Source organism: Sarcophilus harrisii, chromosome 4 (genome assembly GCF_902635505.1).
Source record: "Sarcophilus harrisii chromosome 4, mSarHar1.11, whole genome shotgun sequence".
Taxonomy (NCBI): domain Eukaryota; kingdom Metazoa; phylum Chordata; class Mammalia; order Dasyuromorphia; family Dasyuridae; genus Sarcophilus; species Sarcophilus harrisii.
Genome location: NC_045429.1, coordinates 296638105 through 296662714, shown reverse-complemented (window position 1 = coordinate 296662714; position 24610 = coordinate 296638105). Strand labels below are relative to the sequence as shown.

The following is a 24610-nucleotide window of genomic DNA, read 5'->3' as shown; positions in this document are numbered from 1 at the left end:
TGCTTGGAGAAGGATTGAGGGAGGAAAAAAATGGGAAGCTTACCTTTTCAAGTAGGGGATAAAACCATGGGAGACCAGACTTTACCTGTGTGGACCACCAAATATTGAGGTTCAGAAAGGAGACCCCAATAGGTTGATGTCTCAAAAGAAATTGTAGGCTTAAATCCATCTCCAAGTCAAGAGACAAAGTTTATTGTAATTGTAACACCAATTAAAGCAGGCTAAGTTCCAAAGAATTTAGCAAAGAATTAGGGGCAAGAAGATAAATTTATAGTAAAAAGTTAGAGAGATCAGATGCTTCATGTCATTGATATGCTAATTTTTTGACTTAAAGGTAGAATGACTAAAGGTAGAAATCACTGAGAAGTGATCTTAGAGGTGGAGTTGAAGAGTGGTTTGGTATGCACCTCACTATAGCCAGCATTGTTTGTGGAACTGGGCACTGCCAAAGCCCTGTGGTCTAAGGGTTACTGCCCATTTCCCCTAGAAGCTGTGTCCCATCAGTACCAGACTGATGCTCTTTAGGTTGGATACAGCAGAAATAACATTCTGAGGTGTCTCCTCATCTATATCAACAAGGACAACAGAGTCTCTAACACGGTGCCGAGCCAGGTCTAACAAATATCTTGTGTCTGACACTGGCAGCTCCAAGAAATCTACCATATGAAGCTCATCCTGCATCAGCTTGACTATAAGGGCCACCTTGAGGGCAAACATTCAAACCTTCATAGATAAGATATAGTAGTAGCTAATTGGACTCTGTGGACCACAGGCAATACTACCTTCTTGCCAGATTTGGGAATGGATACTCCCAGCCTGTCCTGGCCTGAAACTTTCTGCTACTAGGGCTTCCTCCTACTGCCTCTTATATCTGTCCATGTCCTGATTTTGACATAATTAATTCTTTTGAAGTTCTTCTGCCATGTGGCAATCTCATATAGAATATCCAGCTGGGGTACCACAGAGAATACATTGGGGTTCAGGTCAGCCAGGCCCAAGTGTATTTCTTCACAGTCACAAAGGGATTCTACCCAGGTTTACTTGGCATCTGGTGCGTGGGAACTGGGAACTCTCAGGGCAGAGCAAGGAGATGCTGGTGGGAAATGGAGATCCTGTAGTCAATGCATGCTCCAGGCTTTTGAGGGATTAGACCCCAACCAGGAGCCCAGGGCCTCAAGCTGGGTCAGAAGCATAGCAGCAGCCTGCTCCAACACCCAGAGCTCTCTTTCATAATTCTAAGAGCATCTATATACCACTTTTTTCAGATATCTACAATGCTTTATATATAGTATCTCATTAATGCTCATAAGAACTCTGAGAATTAGATATGGATAGAGAAGCTAAAATCTACAGCAGTTATTTGACTTGTTCAGAGTTCAAACAATGTATGTCTATGACAAGATTCAGATTGTCTTTCTAAGTCTGAGACTAGCACTCTGTTATCAAAAGACCCCATGGAATTCAGCAGGGTTGGGGAGTAAGCCTGGGATGAACTTCCACTGCCCAACTGCTTCCCCAGTTGCAAGCTTGGTAGTGTTACAACCAAGGGAGAGAATAATTAGGCGATTCTCATGAGAAGCAGGTGCATTAATGAGTGAGACATACAGCAAATGCAGAAGCAGAAGCAAGCTTTATACCATTAGTTCATTCTTTACACTGACCTTCAGATTGATCAGATTTGCAATCTGAGTTAGTTACAATTGGTCAAATTTAGTCAGAGTTATAGCTGGTCAGATTTACAATCCTCTTTATTCGCCCATTCAAAAGATTTGTGCCTTGTCATTGACACTAGCCAGTTTGGGCTGGTTTATGCCTGGGCCCCTTTGTCAGGAACTTTGTTTTTTAGCCAGTTTCTTGACTCCCAAGGTGGTTGGTTAGAGATAACTTAGCAAGATATTTCACCCTTCCCTTCATCCTATTTTGACAATATTTGTGAAAACCTAACTTCTCATACTCCTCACAACGCTATCCACTGATCTGCTTATAACTGAAAATTTACATATGTTGTCAGAAGAAGAATATCAATAAATCATTAGTTCTTTTAAAAGCCCCATTTTGCTCATGTACAGGCTGGATATAGTCATACAAACTATCCATAGGTAATTAAAAGACTTGGTTTGTTTGACTCAGGAAAGTCTAAAATCCCCAATTAACAAAATTAGCATTTTGTTGAATTAAAATTAAATAGATTTTATTTTGTTATTTTAATTAAAATTTTAAAAAAATTAGTATTCAACAAACAACATGTAGCAAAATATGAAACTGTCTAAATCTTTTTTTTTCTTTTGCTTCATCTGGACATGTTCATATCTACTTTGTAGAGAAACACAGACAAAATTTTCTTCTTCTCTATAAAGCATCTCCTTAAAAATAAAAATAAGTCATCAATTATTGTGATACAAGAGCCACCTGCCAGTGGCTGCTCGAGGTCTAACTCGAACCTGTAGAATGGTCTTTTCATGTGAGAGGATGATAATATAAGGAGACTGAGAAGCAGTTGAATTGTCTAACCTCTCTCCTCTTCCCTCCAATTTATTTCATTCCCCATCCACAAGGAACATCTGCATCAGCAAAGGCTGCCTTGCAACTCCTTCAGATGTTATGATTCACAGCTGTGGGGACTCTCGGAGAATTGACCTGACCCTTCATCTAGGCATGGTCCTTAACAATCAATAATGGCTAGAAGTAATTGTCAATGTGGAGATTTTATAAATATCTTATTTTTATCCTTACAATAAACTCAGGAGATAGGTGTCATTATTACCTTCATCTTAAAAATGCAATAAATAAGTCAGACAGGAGCCAAGTGACTTGCCTATGATTTTGTAACTAATTAATATCTGAAACTGGATTTGAATGCAGATCTTTCTGAATCCAGACCTAGTGTCTTATGTGCTATACTAGCTAGATGCCTAATTATCAATTTGATTGAAAGTCAAAGAAGCATCATAGATTCTAAGAAATCATTGAAAAATGTTTGTGGATTACAGATTTATTGTCTGTAAGTACTAAAGCAACAAAAAGAAGTCACAGAGAAATTTGTTACATTAGAATCATGTTGTTTCAGCAGAGGTTTGTTAATTTTTTAAAATGACTAAACAACATCAACATATTGAAGGGTAAACACAATTATTTTTGTTTGAAAAATATTTCCTGTGATGGTCACATGGATGAATGCAGAGAAAATGTTATTTTATAATAAAAATGAGAGGTGCTGTTTTTTGTTAAGTATTGAAAGATTATTGCTTTCAAAACACTGGGTTAGGATGTTTTACAAAGTGTTTATCCAACAGCATGGATAGGAATCACACAAAGTAAGAAGGTATGGTGGGGGTTGCAATCTGAATTAGTAAAAGGACTGCCCATGTAGTGTGATGCAATGGAAAGAATGCTGAATTTGGACTCAATGACTTGGGTTCAAATTCCAAAACTGCTATTTTTTTTTAACCTATGTGACATGGGTAAATAGAAATAGATTTAGGAGAGCAATTGATTGTAAAAAGAATATTATAAAAGTTCATCACATGGAGCAACCATGATAAGACATCTATCACAGGTTACAAAGTTTTGCTATTTATTTTATGAATAGCATACAGAACTAATAATTTTTAATAATTACCAAGGGGAAAGACAAGTTCCCTAGTGGAACTTACTGTTAATCAGAAGGAAGAAACTATTAAAGGGAAGAAGCCAAGAAGTGGGAGTACATCATTGACTGGTAGGCTAAATCCATAGAGAAATTTAGCAAACTAACCTTAAAAGAGGGTTAGTAGGGGAAGGAGTTAATGAGTAAAAAAGTTAGCTATAACAAGGGGAAAACACCATGGAGAAATTGGGGCAACCTTCTGTTGGGATGCCATGGAAGGCTAATCCTAAAAGGGACTTAGCAAAGATTTACATCATAGGCAGATGTTTTATAGGGGAAATATAACCTTGGGGGTTTGACATCATAATTTGGCTTTTTGATTAGATAAATAAAGATGAGAGTTTTTAGAGACCCCAATTTAGGTTGAGATTATAATGGAAAGTCCACTGAAATAAAAGACCTTCTCTCATTTAAGGCTGGTTATTTCCCTGGGTGACCAAGAAACTATGGGAGAGAAGCCTGGGTCAGTGAGATCTCAGATACAGCTTTGTCCTGGGCCTACCCTATGTTGGCGTGGGTGGGAATGGGAGTGCAAGGGAAAAAGCTGTAAGAAGGAAGTTGAGGTCAACTAGTCCCCAATTTGCCTCTGTCTTAGGTAAATTTTCCTTATGTTGCAAGTGCAAGGAAAGAAGTTATATTCAGGGGAACAGTGCACCTATCACACCATTGGGTCAAAGAAAATTAAATAACTTGTCCAAGATCATATAGGTAGTAAGTAGTAGCAGAGTTGGGATTTGAACCTACGTCTTTTAATTCCTTCAGTGATCTTTTAACTATAATATCTTTGCCTTCTCAAGATCTAATCATATTACTTTCCTGCTTCAAATTTTTATAAGGATCCCAGATTTCAACATTGAAAGAGGCAGTTGGATCTTAGAGTTTAAGTAGTCCAGCTCTCCCATTTTAAAAGTTAAATTAAATCAAAAAATATTTAAAGACTTGTTATGTTACAGGCACTGTGCAAAAAGTTTGGTATACAAAGACAGACAAAAACAGACCCTATTTTCACATGTAAATAACAACATACAAACAAGACATAAAGGATAAATTTAGGGTAATCTCACATTGGGAAAGGTTTATTGCAGAAAGAGATTTTTAGCTGCAACTTAAAGAAAGCCAATGAAGCTAGAGAGTAAAGAAAACAATTCTGTCCACGAGAAACAACTAGTACAAAGTACTTGATTTAGTAGTTGGTGGCAATCTTGCTTTTCCATTAATCCCAGTGCTTTTTTTGTAAAGCAGTTCTCTTTGGATCTCTTTGGAAACCTCAAAGTTGGTTCTTTAACAATGGCATCTATGAAACAAAACAATGATGGTGGTGGTATGGATGGTTTTGTAATTTAATTCTTAATCGATTGTGGTTTTCCATGATTTATAACCATATCTCATTACTGGAAGACTATTTTATTAAAATGATGGACCTTTGCTTCAGGAAGAGATTTTAAGGTCAGTAAAAATATTATATAAATTCTCAATGTTAAACTATCTCACTCCTCCTTTTGGACTAGTTACAAAGGTTGCTCATAAAACTATGTGTCATAGTTTGGATAATAAGCATTCTTCATCCTTTTAACTTTATGAATAATTTTTTAATTTTATGAAAGTTTATTTTACACAGACTATTATATTTAGACTACTCGGAAGGTTCATAACTATATATTATGAATGTACTTGTCTAGAAGTGTCAGAGAACACTGAGCAATCAATATAAGTGCTGTACAACATCACAAAAAATAAAGTTGACTATTTCCTGTGAAGATCAATTCAAGGAGAAGACCAAAAAAAAAAACCCTAGAAATCATGTTAGCCAAAAACAACAACAACAACAACAACAACAAAAACTTGATTTCCTTGCCAAAGGAAAGAAATTGCAAACAAGAACAACACTGGTTTAGAATACAAATTCATCTGTAAAACTCTGAAGGATGATGGAAAGGAGCAGTATTGCTTTATAAAACAGGAAAATCAGTAAAAGCAAAAACAAGTCTAAAGAAAGCTTGGCATGAAATCCAATGAGCCACATCATCCAAAAAACATTAATAGATGAAACTGGCAAGAGGAAGACAAATAGATGAAAAACAGAACAAATTGTCATTATTTCTATAGTGAGTAATTTTCATCATCATGGCAAAAGAACCACCATATTTGGACTTTATCACCTCAGGCCATGAAGCCCTATACAAAGAAGTTGAAATGGCACTTAAGACAAATTTGGGTAAAGTAACTGGACCAAGTACACAGATGATATCCATGCTAGAGGTGACATAGTCTTGCAAAATATCAAAGGGAGAAAAACTAAAATAATAGGGGAAAATATAGATGATATTTGTCATAGGCTAGAACTTGAAACAAAGTACTGTCCGTGGAATTGATAGAGACAATAGTTATCTAATTTAGCATGGTGCTTAACAGCTCTCTAGTTCAGTACATGTACATAGTACTTACTATAGTTCCACAAGATTCACACCTATGATCCAGAGAGGATATAAGCTCAGAGAAACTCAGCCAGAAGGCAAACAAGGAAAGACCAGAGAAGTGGTGGCAAGCAGTCCTCTTCTGCTTCTCCACTGAAACCAAGATCTGGAAGGCCTCCAGAAAAACTAGCTGAGCCCCAAGTGAAGGAGACAAGACTTTGAAAGAGACAATAAAGGATTTGGACTTTAACACCTGGCTGCATTTGGGGTGATTACTGAACTGAAACGAAGGCTGCCTCCAGAGACCACAAGAAAACCCCAACAAAAGATTACATTTTAAAGAAAAATATGACAGATATTACTACCCCAAAATGACACTTAAGAAAATATTAAAAACTACAAAACCCAAATCTTTTAAAGAATGAATTTTATCACTCTCCCACCCCCACCCTCAACTTTATTATTCCATGACAGGAATTAGTTTTCCCTAAAAGGGTACAAAGCTGTCCCTTGGATTTCACTGGTTCTTAGCTTTCTTGACTTATCTTCCCAGTTACATAAGGATCCCTCCAAATTGATGGATATCTGAAGACCACTTGAATCTAGAAACAGAGACCTCAGCTTTTAGGAACTGTGCAGCAAAAATCAAGGGACAGCCTTGTCACTGAAAATGGGTCCTGATGGGCAAGGGGACTGACCGAGCATAAATAAGGATATATTATATGGTCTGTGGTTCAATGGTTTCAGTTTCAGAGTTTCTATTTCCAATGCTTTCTGCTGACAGTTGGAGTAGTAAAATAGCCTAAATGAGATTAGAAGTGAGGTTGAGATCTAAGAACTGCTACCAACTGTTAAGACAAACAAACAAACCCCATTTTCACAAGGAAGATGCATCCCTGCTCTGGGGGAATCAGGGTATTAATGGGTCTTTTCCAACAAGGAACTAGGGTAATTATATGAGAAGCTCAAATAGGAGCACTAGAGCAAGGACTCTTGAGAAGGAAAGATGGAGCCAATGCTGAGAAGCTCTGAAACTAGTTCCATAAGTTTGGAAGTACTCTGAAGCTTATGCAGAATTGTATTTAATTTAATTTAATAGAGCTTCCAGACAGGTATCATCAGCCTTTACCCCTTTTTATGTAGTTGAGCTGGGAAGTTATTTGCATTCAGTCCCATAACAATGAATTTCCACTGCAACTGGCTGCTTGAGGAGGATCTGCAAATAAGGTGAAATACCCAAAATGGATGATAAATTGGATTTATATGCTTTTCCCATGGTCTGTTACAGGTTCAATTAGTTCTCATCTTTTGGATGGAACTCCATCAGAATGATTTAGATATGAATCCTCTATTACATAACTATACAGCTGTAGGCTAGTTAATTATGAGCTTGAGCAGATGATAAGTTTTGACTTGGGCAAAACTTCCATTATTGAGAATAGACACTAGGAATACGGGAGGATAGAGTCACAAAATGTCCTGCCATGCTGGGGTGAATAGTGGGTAGTAATATCTTTCCAGATGGATTTAGGGGTACTTCTGAGATATGGAGTTGATAAGAAAATAATTATTTATTAGCTTTTGGGGTGGTACTAGTAAAATTGTACAGTATGATTTAGTACTAAGGCACTAAGAGCCTTATCATCAATACCTTAGGTATTCTTTAAATCCCACTCCCCATTTGAATGATTCAGAGGAGACTACAGAAGGCAGACTATGAAGGAAAGGGATATCATGAGATCCTGAGGAGTCGTTATCTGTGGGTTCCCTTTTAAGAAACTTTATGCCAGTTACTGGTAAGTAGGATTAATTGAAAACTCTTAAAGTAATTCAAACCATCTATGTAGCTAATACCATACAGTGGGGTGGGTGGCAAGTAGGTGATGGCAAGACTATGAGTATGACCCATCTTTATGTCAGACTGAGATGGGGTGGAAGCTTGTGAGAAGTGAAGAGAAAGGTCATGCGCTAAAATGAATGCCTTTAGGCCAAGTTTTTCCTTTTTTAACAATTCATTCTAGTATAGGGTTGGACTCCCTCTGTAAGAGATCTCACCCTGACATTTGTTAACTATATAATACAATTCTTTTCATTAAAAAAAACATTGATGTGTTTTTCCCATTACATTTACATGTTACTAGGTCTAGTAAAAGTAAAATTAATAATACAGTGACTACCTACAAGTGAACATATTATTTTACATTTATACAACCCCCTCTCTAATTAAAAAAATATTAAATGATTTTTCCCTCATTGTTTCCATCCCATTGGAAACAAACTGAAATAAAAACAAAATGAATAAAAACAAATTTCTTTTGTTTTGTTTTGTTTTTGTTTTTATAGTAATAATGTTCTTGGTTCTACTCACTTCACCCAGCATCAGTTCATATAAGTCTTGCCAGGCCTCTCTGAAATGAATCTGCTGATGACTTCCTATAGAATAATAATTGCATTCATTTAGCCATTCCCAAACCAATGTAGCCTCCAGTTCCCTTCCACTACAAAAAAGGCTGCCACAAACATCTCTGTACATGTGGATCTTCTCCCTTTTTTATGATTTCTTTGGGATACAGGCCCAGTAGAGACCCTGCTGAATCAAAGACTATGCACAGTTTTATAGCCTTTGGGGCCTAGCTCCAAATTGCTTTCTAGAATAGTTAGATAAGTTTACAACTCCATCAATAATGCATTAGCGTTCCAGCTCTCCCATAGTCCCTCCAACATCTGTCATTATCCTTTCTTGTCATCCCAGCCCACCCAAGAGGTGTGAAATGGGACCTCAGAGTTGTCTTAATTTGCATTTCTCTAATCAATAGTTATCCAGAGCATTTTTTCATATGACTAGAAATAGCTCTAATTTCTTTATCTGAAAGTTGTAGTTCATATCCTTTGACTATTTATCAAGTGGGGAATGGCTTGTATTGTTATAAATTTGAATCAATTCACAATATATTTTAGAAATGAGACCTTTATCAGAAACTTGGATATAAATTCTTCCCTCCCCTAATTTTCTGTCTTCCTCCAATTCTGTCTGCAATGGCTCTGTTCATACAAAAATTTCTTAATTTGATATAATCAAAATTGTACATTTTGCATTTTAAACAGCTCTCCAGTTCTTTGCTCATAAATTCCTTCCTTCATCACAGATGTAAGAGATAGACTATCCTTTGTTTTCCTCATTTGCCTATAGTATCACCCTTTATGTCTAAATTATGAATGCATTTTGATTGATTTTATCTTAGTATAGGTATCAGGTGTAGCTTAATGCCTAGTTTCTGCCAATTTTCCAATTTTCTTAGCAATTTTTTAAAATAGTGACATCCCAGAAGCTGCAGTCCCTTGGTGTATCAAGCACCAGATCACTATAATCATTGATTATTGTGCCTTATGAACCTAATTTATTCCACTGATCCACCCCTCTATTTTTTAGTCACTTCCAAATGGTTCCAACAACCACTGCCTCATAATATAGTTTTAGGTATGGTACAGCTAGGCATTTTTTCCCCATTAATTCCCTTGAAACTCTTGAACCTTTCCCCTTCCAGATGTATTTTGTCATCATTTTTTCCAGCTTTACAATGTAATTTCTTAGAAGCTTGAATTGGTATGGGATTGAATAAATCGATTAATTTAGATAGAACTGTCATTTTTATTATATAGTTTGGTCTACTCACAAGCACTTGAAATTCTTCCAATTGTCTAGATCTAATTTCACCTGTGTGAAAAGTGCTGTGCAATTATGTTCACATAGTTCCTGGCTTTGTCTTGGCAGCCAAATATAGGTAGACTCCCAAATATTTTGTGTTATCTACAGTTATTTAAAATGACTTTCTATTTCTATTTCTTGCTGTTAGACTTTGTTGGTAACATAGAAATGCTGATGATTTATGTAGGTTTATTTTATATCCTGCCACTTTGCTAAGATTGTTAAATTAATCTGATAGTTCTGAAATCTAGCCACAATATTCCTTGGAGTTTTTATTTTGGGGTCTCTATCAGAAGGTGTTCAGTGAGTTCTTTCAATGCCTATTTTACCTTCTAATTCTATTACATCTGGACAATTCTTTTTGATGATTTCTTTAAAAATAGTGTCTAGGCTCTTTTTTTTTTTTCATCATGGTTTTCAGGGAGACCAATAGTCCTGGGATTATCTCTCCTAAATCTGTTTTCCAGGTCTGTTGTTTTTCCAAATAGATATTTAACATTTTTTCTCTTTTTTTCATTTTTTTTTAGTTTTGCTTGACTGGTTCTTGATATCTCAACAGATCATCCATTTCCATTTGTTCAGTTTTGATTTTTAATGAGTTATTTTCTTCATTTACTTTTTTTGCTTCTTTTTGTATATGTCCAATTGAATTTTTAAATGAGTTGTTTTGCTCTATGGAATTTTTTTTCCATTTCACAATTTTTTTTTAAATGAGTTATTTTCTTTTTCCAATTCACCAATCCTACTTTCCTGGGAGTTCTTTATCTTTTCCAATTTACAAATTTGGTTTCCCTGGGAGTTTACCTTTTCCATTTCACATTTCAGGAAGTTGTTTTCTTTTTCAAATATTTCTTTTAATGAGTTATATGTCTTTTTCATACTCTCTTGCAGAGCTTCTCTTTCCTTTCCCCATTTTTTTTTCTAGCTTTCTTTTAAGATCTTTTAAAATTTCTTCTAGGAGAGACTTGTGTGATGGAGAACAGGTTTATACCCCCCCCCCCCTTTGGGCTTTTGTCTGGATACTGTCTGCTATTAACCTTTTCAGGATAGGAAATCTGTTCTCTTTCAGTATAGAAACTATCTATAGTTAGAGCTCATTTTGGTTTTTTTGCTCATTTAAAAAAACAAAACAAAACCCTTGGGGTCTGCCTTCAGGGCAAGGATGTTCCCAGGTTCCTCTACAGAACAAGGACAGATGGACAGTGGCTGTCCTGTGAATAGCCTGTGAAGAGTGGCCACACTGCATAAGTGTGACTGCCCTGGGAAGAGCTGCCATGTTGTGGAGTGCAGCTGCACTGTAATTGTGGGACTGCGCTGTGATTTTCCTGAGTCACTCCTGGTGCTGGGTGGGTGTGGCCAGGTTCTGTGAAATTCTGGTGTTTTGGAGTACACTCTACCTTTTGCATTTGTGTAACTGCTGGTCTACTGCTTTGCAACAAAGCAGAGTAGCCAACCTGTGGTAGAGTCCTCCCTGCAAATTCTCCACCTGTGGAGACCACACCCTGTCCCTGGTGTGCTCAGTGTGCGAAGGCCTCTGTGTTCTGCCTCTCTGCCTGTGCTGGCTTCCTCCCCCCAATCAAGACAGACCTTTTCTGGAGATCTTCCAGATTATCTTCTGTAGTGAGTGTTGAAGGGGAACTCAGAATGAAGCTTGTGTCCTTTCCGGCATCTTGGCTCTTCCCCCAAAACATGCATAATTCCATGTACTTTCCAGAATGTTTATGTCTATTCATATTTCCACCAACAGTCTCAGCATTTCTTTAACTTGTAATAATTTGGAGCATTTTTCATATGGTCATAGGTAGCCTGGATTTCTTTACTTGAAGAAAATTTTTTATATCAAGTAATTTATCAATTGGGGAATGACTCTTTTTCTCATAAATTTGAATCAGTTTCTATATATCTTGGAAATGAGACCTTTGTCAGAGAAATTTGCTGCAAGATTCCCGCCTCCCTAAATTAATTGTTTTCTTTTAGTCTTAGCTTTACTAGATTTGTTTGTGTGAAGAACTTTTTAATGTTATACAATCAAAATTATCAGATATCAGCAGTACCTTGAATCATGAAGTGCGTGAAAGTTTAGAGGTTTGTTGGAACAAAGTCAATTCTAATTGACTTTTACAGTGATTGTTTCATTTTCAGTATAAATAACATTTATAGTAATCACTATAAATCAGAGATTAGTTTATTGTTTTTTCAATGTTTTTTGGTTTAGTGAAGTATTAATAATGTAAATGAAACTTATATGTATTCTCATACATATTCCCCCTTTGGGAGATTGTAGTTGTTAAGCATTTACCAGCACACCCCTATATTTGTGTATGATTTGAACTCATGAGTTCAAATTGAACTGAAAATTGAAGGCTTAGGGAATGAAGTTATCCCCAAACTGGAGGGCTGGTTAGTGTAGGACAACAGCAACCACAACCACAAGAAGTATTTATATATTTGCTTTAAAATTTGTAAAGTGCTTTTTATATCCATTATCTGATTTATGCCTCATAACTCCCCTCACACAAGTCATTGTCCAAACAAATATATTTTTACTACATGCAGAAATTAAGAGGTTAAAAATCTAGGTTTTATTATTATACTTAAACTTAGGTTCAGGTCTCAGAAAAAACCTAAGCAACTATGAAGATTCTGAGGAGGATTCTTATATGTAAAATTATGTCAGCAATAAAGAAAATTCATATTGCAATCTTGTACATTCCTCTTAAAATATAAAAGTGAAAAAGAAGATCCATAATCCATACTTCTTTCAATGTTCCAAAAATTATACAATCTTAGTGAATTAGACTCATAATTTCACATATCCTCTAAGGAAAAAAGCCTTATCAAAAAAACCAAAACCAAAAAAACAAACAAACAAACAAACCCAAAAAACAAACCCGAACTCTATAGGTAAATCAGACTAAACTCTATTTAGAAAATCCACATATAGACTAATATATCTATTTTTAAAGGAGTGAAGGACAGTTGAGATTCTTCCTATGGCTTCTTATTTCAGTATTGTTTGAGATTCTAAGTAAATTATCACATCCTATGGGACAGCCATGGTCAGGCTAGGTTAGTATTAAGCAAAAATTTCAGGAAGAATGATCCTGAGTCCCAAATAAAAAAGGAAAATTTTAAAATTCTCATAACACAGGAAGCCTAGAATTTGGAAAAATCTTTTCAGCAAAAGACATTAAGTTAGCAAAAAAGAATCAAGCCAACAAGCATTTATTAAGCTCCTACTGTCTATTAGGCAAGAGGGAAGCTAGATTGCATAGTGGAAAGAACACTGTGCCTGAAGTCAGGAAGAGCTGAATTTAAATTTTACCTCAGATAAACTTCTTGTGATCTTGGGCAACTCACTTAGCTCCTATCTGAAAAATGAATTGGAGAAGAAATTATAACTCCAAAATGGCATTGTGAAGAATCAAACACAATTGAACAATAGTAATTTGTGAGAAACTACAGTAAGTGCAAGATTTAAAAAAGAAAAAATCATTCCCAACTCATAAAAAACTTTGGAGTCTAATGGGATTGGGGGACACAACATACAAACAATTATCCAAAAATATTAGATGAGAAAAATTGAAGGTAATAAACATAGGGAAGCCTTTAGAATTAAGAGGGATTATACTTCCTGTAGAAAGATGAATTTTAGCATATCAGCCAGAAGGTTGATATGATGTGTGGATATAAAAGAAGTTAAGGAGATGAATAGAATTTTAGAAAAGTTAGATTTGATAGATTTCTAGAGAAAATTGACTGGGAATAAAAAGAAATAAATGTATTTTTCACAAAACCTTCGCAAAAATTGACCATGTATTGTAAAGGGCAGGATGTAAAGGGTATATTTCTGGAGAAATATACTTAAGGTCAGTATAATTGATTTAATCCTACAACAAGGTGTTAACTTAGTGGAATTGATAAGACAATGGTTATCTAGTTTACATATACTTAGTACTTAGCATGATGATGTACTTGTAATAGAGTATTTAAACTGACAAAGGCAGCCACAGAGATTACATCTTTGATCAGCCTCAAGGTATCTCTCCTGCCTCCTGCACTTTGAGAGAGAAGACTTGACCACTATCCTGGTGACTCTCCTGCCTCCTGGTTTTCTCCACTGAAACCAAGACCCATTCTGGAGGACCTCCAGAAAGCTAGTCTGGCCTCAGGTGAAGAAGACAGACTGTGAGGGAGATAATAATGACTTTGGATTTTATCCTGACTATTCTCCTGATGATTATTCTGCTGAGATCAAGGCTGGTCTGAAGGCCTCCATTATGCTAACCAGAACATTACAATGTATTATCAGGACATAACAATTTCACAAACAAATACAGAAAAGAAATATTAAATGCACCCTTTTCAGCACATAATGCAATAAAAATTTCATTTAGCAAAAGGCCTTGGAAACAAAGATTAAAAATTAATTGGAAACTAAGTAATCTAATCCTAAAAAATGGGTGGATCAAAAAACTCATAGAAATAATAATTTCATTAAACATAATGAACAATGAGGTAACATACTAAAATGTGTGAGATCTGGTCAAAGCAATGTTAGGGCAAAATTTATCCCTCCAAATGTTCACACCAATGGAAAAAAGTAACATCAACAGATCAATGTGCTGTGCATGCATTTAAAAATATTAGAATAAAAACAAATTATAAATCCTCAAACACCAAAGTAGAAATACTTAAAAATCAAAGGAGATATTTAAAAGGTAAATTAAAATCATTTAACTAGTAAGTAAATCTAGGAGCTGTTTTATTTTTAAAAACCCGATGAGAGAATATTAATTTAATTTAAAATGAAAAGAGCAAAACCAAATTTTAAGTACCAAAAATTAGAAGAGCAAGTGCACCTACAAGGAAGATGAAATTATTAGTTTTTTTTTGATGTTGATGAAACTAAGTGAAAGAGATGAATATTTACAAAAACATAAGCTGCCCAGATTCACAGGAGGAAATAGAACAAACTAATAAATAAATATTAGAAAAAAAATTGAAAAATTTTTAAGTGAGTTCTCTTTAAAAAAATCTCTAGGAACAGATGGATTTGTAAGTTAATTCTACCAAAGATTCAAAGACCAATTAATTTCAATTAATTAGAATCCTATCAAATTATTTCTATGATACAAATACGGTTTTGATACTTAAACCAAAGAGGCAAAAAGAGAGAAAGAAAACTATAGACCAATTCACCTAGTAAATATTAGTGCAAACATTTAATTTAATTTAGTTTTTAAAAAATGTAAATAGTGGGATTTTAAAAATCCCACATATAAAGACAATTTTCAACATTCATTTTTATAAGTTTTTGAGTTCCAATTTTTTTCTTCTTTCTTCTGTCCTCTCCCATTTCCCCAAGAGAGCAGGCAATTTGATATCAGTTATACATGTGCAATTCACATAAAACATATTTTCACATTAGACATATTGTGAAAGAAGAAACAAAGCAAAAAGGAAAAAACAGACAATGGTCCTGCTTATACTTCGAAACATTTTGCACACTTTTGTGCACAGTATAAGATTTTACACACCACAGGCATACCTTTCAATCCTCAAGGACAGGCAATAGTGGAGAGGAGAAATAGAGATATTAAGATGCTCCTCCAAAAACAAAGGAGAAGACCCAAGAAATATCGGGTGATTCTGTTACTGATTGTGCTCACCATTGAAAGAGCGTGGCAGTTATGGCGTTTGACTCATGGACATCAAAGATTGTCGGACTTGAAAATGCAGAGAGAAGGAGCAGACCCTTGAAACAAAGGAGAAGACCCAAGAAATATTGGGTGGTTCTGTTGCTGATTGTGGTCACCATTGAAAGAGCGTGGCAGTTATGGCGTTTGACTCATGGACATCAAAGATTGTTGGACTTGAAAACCCTCAGGAATCATTGGATTCTCTGAGACGTAGGACTTGAAAACCCTCAGGAATCATTGGATTCTCTGAGACATGGGACTTGAAAATCCTCAGGAATCATTGGATTCTCTGAGACATGGGACTTGAAAATCCTCAGGAATCATTGGATTCTCTGAGAAATGATAAGACTGTTCCAACACTTCAAAATCTGCTGGAATCATTGGATTCCCTAACACATAAAAAGACTTTTGCAGGACTTCAAAAACTCAGGGGGATCATTGGATTCCCTGACATGTGAAGCAATGGACAATAGATTGGTTTTGGACTATCTCTTGGCTGCTGAAGAAGGTGTATGTGTGACTGTTGTCTACATACCCTCCTTCTAGGACTTCTGGTGATCTTTTCCAACACCATGTTGATTTATATTGTTTGCTATTCCTCTACTTGCATGTACAATTCATGTTTGTTACACCACATCGAGCCTGCACTGACTGTGGGGAGAGTCATTCCTAATAGCCTCTGCGTTATTGCTATGTGCTTGTATAATACCTCCCATGCTGATGGGTTTGTGCATAATAAGACCTTTCAGCCCAGAAACCCTCTAGCAACCCCCACTTCCCTTTGGTGCTTTTCATCTCCCTTCCTGAGATGTCAGGGAGGGCGTGATCATCTTTTTAGTGCTTTCACCGCCTTTCCTGAGAAGTCAGGGAGGCTGTGATTACCTCCTTTTCGATGCTTTCACCTCCTTCCCTGAGAAGTTAGGGAGGCTGTGATCACCTCCCTTTGAGGGCTCTGACCTCCCAGAGGAGTCAGGGATGGCAGACCACCTGTGTTCTAAAATAAAAGAAAGCAGGAGATGTAATGGGCTGAGGTTTGAGTTGATGCACTGAGGTCCCAAGTACATGAGGCTAAAGAGTAATTGGACTATACTCTATTAATATACATGATTGGATAAAGGAAAACCATGAAGAAAAAATTAAAATGAAAATAGTATTCTTCAATTGCTATTGAGACTCCATCAATTTTTTCCTCTGGACATGAATAGCATTTTCCATCATGAGTCTTTTGGAATTGTCTTGGATCATTGTATTGCTGAGAAGAGTTATATCAGTCATAGGTGATCATTGAATAATGTTGCTGCTACTATGTACAATGTTCCTGGTTCTTTTCACTTTACTCAGCATCAATTGCATAGATTTTCCAGGTTTTTCTGAAATCTGCCTGCTCATCATTTCTTATACACAGTAGTATTCCATTACAATTACATACCACAACTTGTTCAACCACTCCCCAATTTATAGGCATCTCCTCAATTTCTAATTCTTTGCTACCATAAAAAGAGCTGCTATAAATATTTTTGTATATGTGGATCCTTTCCTTTTTTAATGATCTTTTCGGTAAATAGTCCTAGTGGTATTGCTGGATCAAAGGGTATCATACAATTTGATTAGCTTTTAGGCATAGTTCCAATCTGCTCTCCAGAATGGTTGATAAATTCACAATTCCATAACAATACATTAGTGTTTCAATTTCCTCATATCTTCTTCAACATCTTCCTTTTCTGTCATATTAGTTAATCTGATAGTGTGAGGTGATACTTCAGAATTGTTTTAATGCATTTCTCTAATCAGTAATGAGTTATAACATTTTAAAATGTAATTATAGTTAGCTTTGGTTTCTTCATCTGAAAACTGACTCTTTTTGACCATTTATCAAGTACATAATATCTTGTTGTCACATAAATTTGATTCATTTTCTACATATTTGAGAAATTAGGCCTTTATCAGAGATACTTGCTGTGAAATTATTTTCCAACTTTCTGGTGCAAAAATTTAAGTGAAATGCTAGCAAGCAGATTACAGCAATATATTATAAGGATCATCTACTATGACCAGGTGGGACTTACATGAGGGATGCAAGGCTCATTCTTGTAACTTGGTGGGACAATGAGTTAAACTGAGTAAAACTATCAATGAAATCCTCTTCCTCTCCCCAGAGATTGAGATAGTATAAAGGGAGGAGGGTCATTTCCCTGAGGTGTTGCAGAATGGTTTTTGTATGTTCTTGCTATGCCTTTGAAACTTTCCTTTGTTAAAGACAGGTTATTAAAAATGAAACTGAGTTTCAAGAAACCCCTAAATTAAGATGACACTACTGATGGGGGCTTAAGCCAATGAATGGTAGAGAGAATAGATACCCTAAGCCTTTTAAAGATGTCAGAGAATATGGTGAGAGGGGTGAAAGGTAATACTACTGAACTTTTCCCAATGTATTCCCAAGCTACTCACTGTTACAATTATAATTATATTTTAATTTTTCAAATCCTAACACTCATACAAATCAACTTACCAGTTAATTACTAACTTAAAGTTTTAAGTAAGATTTCCTAAAATCTTGGAACTCAAGGAATTCTTAGAAATAATTCATCTTGTCCAACTTCATCCAGTTTACAGATTATGATTTTTAGTAGATTCAGAAATCAGTTTGGAGAGGGGGACTCAGCCAAAGAATATGGTTGCAAAACTTTCTTTGTTCCCATGACCTCTAGAATGCCCCTAGTGATATTAAAGAATTAGATTAGATGATTAGAAATTATGGTGGACCTGTCTTTAGGGCATAAAGTCATATGCTGGTCTGTTTTTGAAGTCAAAGTATAAGTTGATTTGAGAGGAATTGGCTATTAGTACTATTGATTCACATATTGATATTATTTAAATGAACTAAATAAAACTACTAGCATGAGCATTATTATCCCTGGATGTATAGTGAATGTAATCCATGAACTTCGTTGGGGGAAAAATTACAACTTTGTTTTAACTATAGCTTCCCCCCACAATAATCAATGTAAACACCAAACTACAGATTTGCTGGAAATACCCCTCCTTCTTGTAAACTATGGGCTAGCTCCCTGGAGGGGTTCAGTGTCAGCCAGAGTCAGGATGAATTAAAGTCCATGGTCTTTAGGGGGAGAAGTGAAAGACATAGGCAAGCTGCCATGAGGCTTGCCAAAGATCTCTCCTGGATGAATCTCTAGCCTCTCTCCTCTTTGTTCTACAGCCAAGTGACTCTGCCCTCTCTCCCTCCGCCCTCCAATCCTTGCCTCTCATTATCTTAATTAACACCAAACATTCAGCCAAGCACCAAGGGTGAAAAGAGTCATTTATCCAAATATATGCTAATGGAGTCAGTGTCTCCCATCGAACAGGTAATTAGTCTTAAGTGTTCAGTTATCTAATTCAAGTGTACCTTTTTAAAGTTTCAACCCTTTACACCTTCTCCCCAAAGTTTTCTGCTTTCCTTCTAATCTTGGCTGCATTGATTTTGTTTATATCAAAATTATCATAAGTTATTATAATCAATTGTAATCAAAGTTATCTCTTTTATATCCTGTAATGCTCTCTATTTCTTATTTGATCATGAATTCTTTCTTTATTCATAAATCTGACAGGTAAAATATTCCATGCTCCCTAATTTATTTATGATATACCCTTTATGTCTAAATAATGTCCCCTTTTGACATTAAATTGATATAGATGTGAGATGTTGGTCTGTACTAAGTTTCTATCAAATTGAGCAATTTTTGTCAAATAAAGAGTTCTTATTCCAAAAGCTTGGATCTTTGCATCTATCAAACTTCACTTACTATGGTCATTTACTACTGTATATTGTGTAGCTAATCTATCCTATTGATCCACTTCTCTATTACTTAGCCAGTATCAGATTTTTTTTTATTATTACAACTGCAATACAGTTTGAGATCTAATATACATAGTTAGGTCACCTTCCTTCACATTTTTCCCCTCAGTTATTCCTTGATATTCTTGACTCTTTTTTTCTTCTAGATGAATTATTATTTTTCCCAGCTCTATAAAACAATTGACCTACTACATTTTCCAATTGTTTAGGCTTGACTTTATTTGTGTGAAAAGTATTTTGTAATTGTGTTTCTGAGTTTATCTTGGTACATAGAAATCCAAGAGTTTTTATATTGTCTGCAGTTATTTTAAACTGATTTTTTCTTTCTGCTGGGTTTTATAGGTACTAAAAAAAACTGGTTATTTGTCTGATTTTATTTTACATTTTATAACTGCTGAAATTGGCAATTATTTCAACTAGTTTTTGATTTTCTAGTATTCTCTAAGTATGCTATCATATCATCTGTAAAGAACAATAGTTTTGTTTCTTCACTGCCTTCTAATTATTTCAATTTCTTCTTCTTCAGGAATATAGACAGAAGGAACAAGTGTGAGTTGAATATGAAGGGATAATATCTGAAAAATAAAATTAAGGATAGGAAAATGTGCTAGAAGAATGGGAAAGAGAAAGATGGAATGGCATAAATTATCTACCATAAAAGAAGAAGAAAAAGCTTTTACAATGCAGTGAAAGAGGGAGAGGGAAGGAGAATGAGTGACCCTTACTCTCATCAGAATTGACTCAAAGAGGAAATATACACACTCAATATGAATATAGAAATCTATCTAACACTGCAAGAAAGTAAGAGGTGAAGAGGATAAGGAAGAAAGGAGAGTGATAGAAAAAGGGAGGAGGACTGGTCAATAGCAAAACATTTTTGAGTAGAGTCAGTGTGAAAGGAGAGAATAGAATAATTGGGCAAAAACCAATTAGCAATAATAATTGAAAAAAGAATTTTGAAGCACATTTTTCTGATAAGGCCTCATTTCTTAAATGTATAGGGATCTAACTCAAATTTATATATTTAAAAAAAATAAGAGCCATTCCCCAATTGACAAAATGATCAAAAGATATGAACTATGCCCAAAGGGCAATAAAATCGTGCATATACTTTGACTAACAATACCACAACTAAGCATGAGTCCCCAAAGAGATTTTTTTTTTTTTTTTTTTTTTTTTTTTTTTTTTTTTTTTTTTGTTAAAGCAATTGTAGTTAAGTGACTTGCCCAGGGTTACACAGCTAGGAAGTGTTAAGTGTCTGAGACCAGATTTGAACTCAGATTCTCCTGACATCAGGCCTGGTGCTCTACCAACTGCATTACCTAGCTGCCCCTCCAAAGAGATTTTTTAAGAAGGAAGGGACCTGTACAAGATAATAGCAATATTGTGGGATGACCAGCTATGAATGGCTTTGCTATTCTCAGCAATACAATGATCTAAGACTGCTCTGAAGAATGTGTGATGAAAAATGCTATTCATATTCAGAGAAGTTGATTGTGTCTGAATACAGATTGAAGCACACTCTTTAAAAAAAACACTTTATTTATTTGAATTTTTTTTTCCCTTGGGGAGTGGAGAGCTATGTTTTCTTTTACAACATGACTTGGGAGAAAATCTGAGACTCAAAGTTTTAAGAGCAAATGTAAAAATTGTAAAAATTGTAAAAAAAATGTAACTGGGAAAAATAAAAAATATTTAAAAATCAGAACAAAAAACCATGAGAAAGAAAAAGCAAACAAACAAAAAGATGAAAATACTGTGCTTCAATCTATGTTCAGTCTTCACAATTCTCTAGATGCAGATGGCATTTTCCATCTCAAGTCTATTGGAATTGTTTTGAATCACCGCATTGCTGAGAAGAGCCAAATTGATCAATTGCTGTCTTTTATGTTATATCCTGTACAAATAATATTTTTTGGTAATGTGCCTTCAACTACCTGCCATGTGACTTTCCAGTACCATTTCAGTGCGCTATAATTTTAATTCTTTTGAGATTTGATGTTTAAGGGTTTGTATCTATATAGCAAGACTAAGAGAATATTTATGTTAAAAAACAATGGGTTTTTCTTTTTCTACCCATATGAAAAGGTGTTCCAAATAATTTTTGATCAGAGAAATGCAAATTAAGACAACTCTGAGATTACACTACACACCTCCCAGATTGGCTAAGATGACAGGAAAAGATAATGATGAATGTTGGAAGGGATGTGGGGAAACTGGGACAGTGATGCATTGTTGGTGAAGTTGTGAACAGATCCAACCATTCTGGAGAGTAATTTGGAACTATACTCAAAAAGTTGTCAAACTGTGCATACCCTTTGATCCAGCACTGCTACTACTGTGCTTATATCCCAAAGAGATATTAAAGAAGGGAAAGGGACCTGTATGTGCAAAAATGTTTGTGGCAACCCTCTTTGTAGTGACCAGAAACTGGAAATTGAATGGATGCCCATCAATTGGAGAATGTCTGAGTAAATTGTGGTATATGAATGTTATGTATATACATACATATACATATACATATATACATATGAATGTTATGGAATTTTATTGTTCTGTAAGAAATGACCAGCAGGATAAATATAGAGAGGCTTGGAGAGACTTACATGAATTGATGCTAAGTGAAACTTCAACAACAATACTACATGAGGATCAATTCTGATAGAAGTGGCTGTCTTCAGCCATTAGAGGATCCAAATCAGATTAATGATGAACAGAACCAGCTACACCCAACAAAAGAACACTGGGAAATGAGTGTGGACCACAACATAGCATTTACACTTTTTCTGTTATTGTTTGCTTGCATTTTTATTTTTCTTCCTAGGTTATTTTTACCTTCTTTCTAAATCCTATTTTTCTTGTGTAGCAAGACAACTGTATAAATATCTATACATATATTGGATTTAACATAAACTTTAACATATTTAACATATATGGGACTATCTGCCATCTAGGGAAGGGGATGGAGGGAAGGAGGGGAAAAGTTGGAACAGAAATTTTTTTCAAGGGTCAATGTTGAAAAATTACCCATGCATATGTTTTGTCAATAAAAAGCTGTAATAAAACAAAAAAATGGATTTTTGTGTTTATGAACAGCTTGGCATCATTTCTCAAGTACTTGTTTTCTAATTCTAATTCTGTAAACTCATATTTATACTAATTTAGAATTTTTAACAAATGACCTTCAAAACATTCACACATATGTAAAATAAATTAAGAATTACATAAACAGCAATAATAATAATAATTATTATTACAATGAATATTATTACTAAGTTTGATGTATTTCTGTTTTAAACTCTGTAGGAATCATGAACAGAGTCAAATTCTCTTTTGGCCTTTGATACAGGAATGAAGTTCATCTGATGCCCATTTCCTCTTTTTCCACTTCTTTTATGTTTATCTGCTCTCCTTTTCATGTTACCAATTCTGAGAAATGGGAAACCCCACCAACTTTTTCTTCCTTTTTGTGCTAGTGTATTCTTCATTTTGTTATGCTTTCTCTTTATTCTCTACAGTCCCTTTGAATAGAACCAATTCATTCCTAGGTCTTCTGTTTTGCTTATGTTTCTCCCTCACTATCCTTTGAAGACATCAACAATATATCATCATACAGTTCCTTTCTTTTGCTCAAATAAAATTACTTTTTAGGCTCACATTAGTATTTCAAAGTTGCAACTCCGTTCTTTAATCAGATATGTTTGAAAGTCCTCATTCTTAAATGTCTTTTCTCCTTTGTAACATTATACTCAAGTGAGTAAGTTTTCCTTGGTTTCAAGTCTAAATTTTTTGCTTTCTGAAGTATTGTATTTTATGATAGTCTCTTATTTATCATAGAAGCTATCAAGTGTTGGGTAACTTTGACTATGACTATGTGGTACTCAAACTGCTTCGTTATGGATGCTTATATTATTTTTTTTAAAAAATCTGATGAAGGAACTCTGAATTTGGGCTGTGACAATGAGAATTTGGGAGGAAGGTTTTTCCCCCCTTAAGATATGATTGGTGGGTTCTGTCTTTATTTTTTCTTCTGGTTGTAATAGTTCTGAGTTGTTTTCTTTAGTTATTTCTTGAAATATAGTGTCCAAACTTTGAAATAAAAATTATGGTTTTCAGGAAGTTTGATGATTTAGAATTGGTCTCTTTTTGACCATCTTGACCTTTCACATCAGTTATTTTTTATATTAATTGTCCTATCTTTTATCTCACATTCTGACTTCTTTTCCTATTATTCTGGTACAGTAAACTCTCTACTTAATCATTAAGCAAAGAATTTCAGAATTGAAGGGATTGTAGAATTCACCTACTTTAACCCTAGTCTAATGCAATAATTTTATCAACAGTATTCCTGAACAGTGATTATTAAATTTTTGCTGAATTTCAAATGTTGGGAAACCAAGGTAGATCATTTCATTTTTTAATAGTTCAAAAATTGTTAGAAAATCCTTCCTTACACTGAACCAAAATAAATTTTGTCTTATTTTGTTTTTCACCACTTTCTCCAGCTTGAGCCTTGCACAATAAAGATTTAAAGAGAAACCCTGCTACCATTCAGTGGGCTACAACATTCATTTGAAAAGTAGATTTACAGAAAAGTGGGCCATTTCTCCCTTATTCTCACTTTTTAATGTTTAGGAATCTTTGTCCCCATTTAGTTCTTCAAGCCAGAAAAAAAGATTAACCGTACTAACCAAATACTTTGGCATGTTCCCGTACCACCCACATATTTTTTATCTTTGGATCCCAGGGTTTCTCTACAAATCCTGACTGGAGCCAGCTGGCATCTTTCCCAGGGACTTGTTTTTGTGAGTTAGAAATCAGTGTTACACAGTTTCAGTCTCTGAAAATACATGAGAAAAGTGGCCATGAATTTTTGTAGATTTCTGTTTTATTTCAGGTAAATGTGGACTTTTTGCATTTTGGAGTTCATTTATAAGTCACAAGTTCCAGGAAGTGAAGTTTGGAATCTTAGACGTTGCTACAATTGAACTCTTACAATTGTGGTTGAAGAGATTGAGATCCAGAAAAGAGAAATTATTGTTTTATGTACTCTTGCTTATCTAACCTAATTCTGAAATACATAGATTCTCAGCATACATTTAAAATGTAGCATATGTAAAATGAATGTTAGACTTGAACGTCTTTACAAAAGAGGAAGCTTATTATATTTATAAGAATTCTAGATGGTAAAGTGGATAGAGCACTGGCCTTGGAATCAAGAGGACCTGAGTTGAAAAATGGCCTCAGATATTTAACACTTCCTAGATATATGACTCTGGGCAAGTC

At 35.0% G+C, this 24610-nt stretch overlaps 1 pseudogene; it reads right to left on the bottom strand.

The window, feature by feature from the left end:
* Positions 1-295: 295 nt before the first annotated feature.
* Positions 296-24610, bottom strand: part of LOC116423616 — a 57996-nt pseudogene continuing 33681 nt past the window's right edge.